Below are 8416 nucleotides of genomic sequence, written 5' to 3' on the forward strand. Positions count from 1 at the left end.
TTGAAAGCACTGGAAAAGTCAAAAAACATGACCCTCACAGTGCTCGCCGACTGGTCCAGATGGGTGTAGACACGATTGAGCAGGTAGATGATGGCGTCCTCTGTTCCGAGACGAGGCTGATAAGCGAACTGAAGGGGATCCAGATGTGGTCTTACTATGGGTCGCAGCTGGTCCAGGATGAGCCTTTCCAGGGTCTTCATGATGTGGGAGGTCAGTGCCACGGGCCTATAATCCTGGGGGCCACTGGGACGAGGCGTCTTTGGTACAGGGACGAGGCATGATGTCTTCCACATCACCGGGACCCTCTGCAGACTCAGACTCAGCATAAACAGTTTATGAAAGACTCCACACAGCTGGGGGGCACAGGCCTTGAGGACGAGGGGACTCACTCCGTCTGGTCCAGCAGACTTGCCTGAGTGAAGTCTCCTCATTTGCATCTCAACCTGGTATTGAGTGAAGGTGATGGGTGGGGGAGGGGTGTCAGGAATCTCACAGGAGGCAACATGTGAAGAGAGAGGCTGGCACAGTGGTGTGGCTCTGGATTCCAGGCTGACTGCAGGTGAGGTTGTGGGGGTAGGAGCAGACACTGTGGTGTCGAATCTATTGAAAAACAGATTCAACTCGTCGGCTCTATTCTCACCTCCCTCAGCTCCCCTGCTGTTGGTTGGCCTGAATCCAGTGATGGTCTTCATGCCCCTCCACACCTCTCTCATGCTGTGCTGCTGGAGTTTCCACTCCAGCTTCCTCCTGTAATTGTCCTTAGCCTCTCTGATCTTGTCCTTTAGTAACACCTGGACCTTCCTCACCTCCTCTTTGTTGCCCCCTCTGAAAGCCCTCTTCTTGTTGTTGAGGAGGGCTTTGATGTCCTTAGTCACCCACGGCTTGTTATTTGGGTAACAATGAACAGTCTGAGCTGGAACAATGGAGTCGGTGCAGAAAGTTATGTAGTCTGTGATACACTCAGTAAGCCCATTGATGTCCTCGGCGTGAGGCTCACAGAGTGTTTCCCAGTCGGTCACCTCGAAACAGCCCTGTAGTTCCGCTATTGCCTCCTCTGACCACCTCCTAACAGTCCTGGTGGTCACAGGTTCCCTCCTCACAATTGGCACATAGCGGGGGGTGAGGTGAATCAGGTTATGATCTGACCTACCAAGTGGGGGGAGGGAGGAGGAGCTGTATGCATCCTTGACGTTAGCATACAGTAAGTCTAAAGTTTTCTCTCCCCTGGTGGGACAGTCCACATATTGTTTGAATGTTGGTAGTGTATTGTCCAGTGATACATGGTTGAAGTCACCCGAGATCACAATAAAGGCACTCGGGTGCTGAGTCTGCAGCCGAGCTATGGCAGAGTGGATAGTGTCACATGCAGCTGTGGGGTTAGCAGAGGGGGGAACATAAACAGCCACCAAGATGACGTGAGAGAATTCCCTGGGTAAATAATACGGCCTGAGTCCAACAGCACACAGTTCAGTGTCCGGGCAACAAATCCTTTCTTTGATTGTTATGTTGGCAGGGTTACACCACCGGTTGTTAACTAAAACAGCAAGCCCCCCTCCTTTACGCTTACCGCTAGCGATGCTGTCCCTGTCCGCCCGAACAGTGTGGAAGCCTTCCACGGAAGCATTCTCATCGGGAATGACCTGGTGCAGCCATGATTCGGTGAAACACATCAGGCTACACTCTCGGTATTCCCTCTGACTCCGTACCAGTGCTGAGAGCTCGTCGATTTTACTTGCCAACGATCGCACATTTCCCATCACGATAGACGGCAGACACGGTTTAAACCTCCTCCTCGCTTCGAGCCTCCGCTGTCTCACCGTCACCTTTTTTCTTCTCTTCTGTCCTTGACCTCTGCATCCCCGATGTGTTTTCCTCCAAATTTCAGCTGGTACTTCTGCGGGCTCATCATTCATTTCAGCTCATCTTGAGCTTTATTTACCAGTTACAAGGCATGACAATGGTTTGGTTGAATTTCCAGAATAAAAATAAGATTATTTTTCTCATTTCAAGAGTAAGGGCATTTAAACAGCTGCTCAGTTTAAGAAATGTATTTATTGACACTAAAGTTTAATATAATTGCTGTCAAGTTTGACACAATATGCAGTATATGAACAAAGGCAGGAACTAAAAGCACATGGTAAACATGAAATACAGGCCCATTTGAAAAACAGAAACAGCACAACTCATTCACTTTAGGCCATGTCAAACAGAATAATAGATCAGCATCAGTATATCTATACTATGGCAATGCTAAAATCGCATTCAACTGTCAGAATTTATAGGAAAACAACAACTTCATTTTAAAAATTGTCACAAAACTGTCCAAAACAATAACCTGAAAATACAGTTCATGCATGTAAAGCAGTGTACCTTTTATAAAACATATGTTGAGCTCACGTGTAGTCCAATTACATCACCCAGGTAATATTTCATGACCGCACATGTCATATCTTTGTGTGTGAAACTGTAATATGGAATGGAATCTCATATCATATCATTGTTGGCTGGCTTTCCACCACTGAATCAGTCCTGTATGCCCACATGTTACTCAGATTTCTGTTCACTGCTGATGAGGGTTCCCTCCTAGAACTGCAATTGAGATTGGTTGATTAATTGACTAGTTGCGGATAAGGAAATTAAATACAAGGTACACTGATAATTTCTAAAAAATTTTAATGTCAGAAATATACTGCATTTTATAATTTACTCTAAAATATGCATGTTTTCAAGCTGAGTTTAATAAATGGATATTCATTTAATGCTCATTGCTATTTGGCAGCTTAACTGTAGTTTAAAAGCCTTGAAAAATCCTCAAAAACCTAAAATGGGAAAGCTAAACTAAAGAACACAGGAAACATGGAAAATGTTGCAAAAACCTTACAACCTTGAACAAGGAACATAAGACATGAAAACATCAGGGAGGGAACACAGATGATAACACAGGAGAGAATACAGACGATCCGACAAAGACCACACTAAATATACACACACAAAAGGAAACGAGGAATTGGCAGACAGGCACGAAACACAGCTGACACTAATCAGATGAGAAGAGACCAGGAGGAAGCAAAACAGAATACACCGATGCAGGGCAGGGACTATCAAAGTAAAACAGGAATAAACACGAATATCGAACCAGGGACAATACACTGAAGACAAGGGAGGTACAGAGAACACCTAAACCCTGGAAATAATTAACAAATAACTAGGAAACTAACTGACACAATGAATATTAATAAACACAAACAACCAAGGAGACTGCGGACCATGACAATCGGTTTATTTAAAACAAAAGTTTAAAAAAATACAAAATGTTGTTTTCTCTAGAAGAAATTAAACACTATCAGAATATTCTTTATAAATAGATAGCATTGTTGTGGATTATAAGGAATAAGCATTAACATATCTACTGTTAAGCTGTAAAAACAAGTAGACATCTAACATGAATATTTTATATGATTATTTTCAAAGATATTAAAGTATATAGTCAGTCTCACCTTACAGATTTTTGTGTCCTAATCGATCCGCTGCATCGTCCATTGGCAAGGTGGTCGGAGTGTGTTCGAAGAATGTGATACCAAAATTAGCTGTAAACACGATATTCTTTGACACATCCATCTATGCCACAATCTTCACGGAAATCTGGACTATGGCTATGTGCAGAATTAATATGACTCAGTAGGGATTTGAGGGTCAGACCCACAAAAACGATGTAGATAACACAGTGCCAAATCATTTTGTTTTACTGGTCTGTGAACTACTTTTCCCATAAAGTCAAGATAACCAGGATTATTCCATTATGGGGTAGGAATGGCTATCCTAATTCAGTGCCTTATAACAGCTGTAGTAAGTAACAGCACCCACACGTCAGTATTTACAGAACATAATCTAACTAAATAGTCAAATATTTAAATATATATCATTTTATAGGTATAAAAGAGCGAACTAAACCATTTCCGTACACAACCCCATACTCCTGAGTTGGTACAGCCCACCTCAGTGAGTTACTGACCCATTGCTGTGTCAATAAAAGCGCAAAATCTAAGAGTGCTTTTGCTGTCTTAATTTAAGATGAATTCCCTTATTTTTAGTAGCTTTTTGAAGAGATGGTGTCTTATTCTCAGGAATTTTTGCTGATTATTGTTCTCAGAGTCGAAACATAATTCTTATAGTTAGCTCAATCAAGAAAGAAACAATTCAGTTTTAAGAAAATTTGTCCTATAGTAAGGTGTTTTTTTTAATGTGAAAAATCTAAATTAAGGTGTAGAATCTTAAAGTAAGCAAATAATTCTTGAAAACAGCTTGTTCAAGAAAGCATAATACTCATTTTAGGTGCAGATTTTCTAAATATCAAAGTGTCTTTTACTTATAATAAGTCACATTTTCTTCAAATAAGCATACATTTTAGACAATTTTGTCTAGTTAAAAGGCATATGGCAGTTAGATTAATTTGCTAGTTTTAAGAATTCTAGTCAAGCAACTTTTGCTTACCCCATTGGCAGATTTTTTTTGCTCAAAACAAGAAAAATTTGTCAGATTTAAGAATATTTGGCTTGTTTCAAGTATAGCTGTTTTTGCAGTGTAGAAGACGGTCAGCAGCTCGTTCTTCAGGTTTTCTGAGGATTCTCAGAAAGTGGAGATGCTGTTGGGCCTTCTTTAAAACCACAGAGGTGTTAGAGCTCCATTGGAGGTCTGTGTCTATGTGCACACCCAGAAACTTGAAACTGGAGACTCTTTCCACACACTCCCCGTTGATGCTGACAGGCTGCAGCTCAGACTTCCTCCTTCTGAAATCAACTACCAGTTCTTTTGTCTTGGTGGTATTGAGGTCCAGGTTGTTATCTACACACCAATCTGACAGCCTCGGAACTTCAGCTCTGTACGCCGTCTCATCTCCCCCAGGGATGAGCCCCACCACGGTGGTATCATCTGCAAACTTGATGACTGCGTTGTCTGGGTGGGAACTAACACAGTCATGTGTGTACAGAGTGTACAGTAGGGGACTCAGTACACAGCCTTGTGGAGAGCCGGTGTTAAGGCTGAGGGCTGAGGAAAGATGAGGCCCCACTCTAACTCTCTTGAAGAAGAGCTTGTTCATGAAGTCTGAAGGAAATATATTACAAGAAGCTTGCCTAAGAGACCTCAGACGAAATGAAGAATAATATAGAATATGAAGAAAGAGAATACAGAAATGAAGAGCAAAAGCGGTCATAACAAATGCTGTTTTTGCCTCATATACTGTATTTATTTGTATGCTTGCACCTGTTTCAATAAATCACACCTAGTTCCTTGCAAAATACAACAAGAGATGACCAAAGACATCAATAGTACTTACTTATGACTTACACCTTCAAAAATGTTGCTTTTATTTTAATCCATGACTTATAATACCATAATAATGAGTCACATGAGCTATTTTCTAAATGTATTTTGAAGCGTTTCAATCTGGGTACTGCTGTTTTTGTACCTTCAATGGCCCACATCCATTATCTCATCACTGGTTGTTGATCTTTGTCCCTACTGGTAGTGTAGTTCTACACACAAAGTGCTATAGAAATTAGCTGACTGTCAGGTTCATGTATATGCATTGTTTTTGCAAAGTGAAGCTTCTGAAATAGGAAGTGGTTACTCTTGCATAACTTATCTGTTGCTAAAACAAAGCAAGAGCTTCAGATCATTTCTGCACAACAAAAACATCGAAAGAGCCAGATGGAGTATTTTTAAAATCCACATCAGTGGAAAGAATGACTTAATAATTCTAAATTCATAAAGCTACCCCAGCTTTCTTTGGGTGAGAGCCTGGGTACACCATGGACAGGTTGCCAGTCTGTCGCAGGGCTAATACATAAGCTGTGTCCCAATTCAGGGGCTGCATTTGAAGCCAGGCACAGCCAGGTGATGAAGGCTGTTCCAATTCGGCTGCACCAAATGCGACCAACAAATTCATTTCCTTGAATTTAAAGCATGGGTTGGGTGTATCCTTCGTGCCTCAACCTATCCCAGAATTCATAGCCAATTCCAGTTTCCAACAAGTGGCAGCAGCTACTTAGTTGTAATATTACTCTTATTACTCTTTTTTCAATACTTTATTAATTAAATTATTATTTAGAATTTGTCCCAGTGTCCTGTTATATTTTAGATAGCAAGGGAGACAGCTGGTGACGCAAATCTGAAGGTTAGACCGTCCCATTTCACAGCCTTGCACTTCGGGCCTTCTCAGTCTTCGGAGGCCCTGGCCCACGTACAGGATGCAGACCTTTACCTGAATTGGGACACAGCTAGAGACAACCATTCGCACTCACATTCACACCTATGGGCAATTTAGTGTTTCCAATTAACCTAACCCCACTAACTGCATGTCTTTGGACTTTGGGAGGATGCAAAAGCATGCAAAAGACCTGGCCTGATGGTGGAATTGAACTCGGGACTGCCTTGCTGTGAGGCAACAGTGCTAACCACCGTGTCACCCAGAAAATGAATGAAAAAGTTTAAATGAAAATAAATACATGAATAGGACATATTGGGAGGTATGTGGTAAATAAAGAGAGAGGAAATGTGCCTGAAACGTTACTTTATTCAAAATAGACAACTTTTACTTAAAACTTTTTTTTGCGTGCGTAATCGTTGCCATTGTTTTGGTTAGCTCTGGTGTCAGAGGTTTTCCTGCAGTTTTAAGTGGGAGGAAGTGGCTTCAGTTGCAAATTAAAAGTGTTGCTAAAACAAAACAAAAAACCCCCCCCAGCTGTAGTTTGTTCAAGTCATCTCATGTTAATCTGATGGGTGATCTGATGAGCTGACCAGAACCATGTGATCATCTGGAGTAGAGCAGGGCGATATGGCCAAAAATATTTATCACGATATATTTGAAAATTTGCGATAACGATATAACTGACGATATAATTGATGCGAGACAAAATACAACTCCACAACATTACTAGCGCAAAAAGACAACCTTCCATTTATTTTCACGTAAACAAGAAGCTGGTTTTTATGTACATTAAAGCTTTATAAAAATGTAACAGTGCAAATGCAAATTCCTTGCTGAAAGTTTAACCCAAAGGCATTTCCAGTAGAAATGGGCTGACATATCCTGAGCATAACCATGTATTATATCCACTGAAGTTAAAAAGAGGTGCTTTGCAACATTAAACTGCAGTGTGTAGTACGCATTTTTCGGACCATAAGGTGCACAGGATTATAAGGCACATTAAGCGAAACAAAGCAGTCAGATAAATCAAACTCATTCTTCTTGCTTCCTCCACTTCTGTACCATTGATTCATTAATGTTGAATTCTCTGGCAGCTGCTCTATTCCCATGTTGTTGCAGTATATTAATGACTAACCTCGTATTGTGGACGGATTATCTCAGTTGTTCTCCTGACTGAAGTTTGGTCCGTTTACAGCATCCTGCCATGCGATTGCATTTGTCTCTAACCATGAGGAACCTTCACGTTAACTTTTATAAGTGGAAAAGTGTTAGTGTTCCTCCTCCAGCTTCACTGTTTATGTTATGCTAACATAGCTGTGTCGCTAGCGATCACGTAGCACATCATTATATACCAGCTAGCCCAACTTCAGTAACCCTACAAACGTCACTGCTGTTTAGTTTCCTGTCTTCATTTATGTTGGAAGTGATAGCAGAGCTGTACGTTTGAATTTTTTCAGAAATCTCTCAGTCAGAACATGCTATATCATGCTTAGGTAACTAGCGAAACTAGCGAGCTAACTTCCGCTAGCTTCCTGCTAACTTCTAACTCCGTTAAATGTAATAACTTTTGTTTTCATGGATGCCTGGAAGTTAAACTTTATAGTTACACCTGGTAAAGCAGCAATGCTGATCGTTTTATTAAAGATCAAAGAATTTAGACAGTTTTCAACTCTTAGTGATGCTGCAGTGTTGTTTGACCTGAAGTCAAATATACGGAGTTTGGGACCCAGATTACTCCCAGATTTAAGAGCATCTTAGTCCGACAAATACGACAATAACAACGGCCGCTTGCATGTTCTGCAAAAAAATGTGCTTTGTTGTGTATCTGACGGACAAACACCAAACCAGTTCCACATCACGGAAGTTGCACCATTTTTACAAACCAACAATCGGCCATGTGTGTATGAAAACAAAGGCACTGCGCATGCGCGTTTTACTCCCATTCTATCGCGATATTTCATTTTCCTATCGTTGCCTAACATTATACCGGTATTACCGTGAACGGTATAATATGGCCCAGCCCTAATCTGGAGATGCGTTTAGGGTGCCTAATCTGCTGTAAGACAAATAATGGCCCCACTAAGCACAAAACAGCTTGGGTGGTGTGTAACTGCTAAATGTTGTGAATGTTGATGGATCAAGTGCGTTTTGTTCTCTGAGTAAAGCTTTGCATTGTTGCAAGAACGTGGAGGGGGTTCTTCATTATTA

This window comes from Diplotaxodon limnothrissa, linkage group LG19 (assembly GCF_057381915.1).
Source record: "Diplotaxodon limnothrissa isolate DT_005_m linkage group LG19, D_limnothrissa_male_GT1.1, whole genome shotgun sequence".
Lineage (NCBI taxonomy): Eukaryota > Metazoa > Chordata > Actinopteri > Cichliformes > Cichlidae > Diplotaxodon > Diplotaxodon limnothrissa.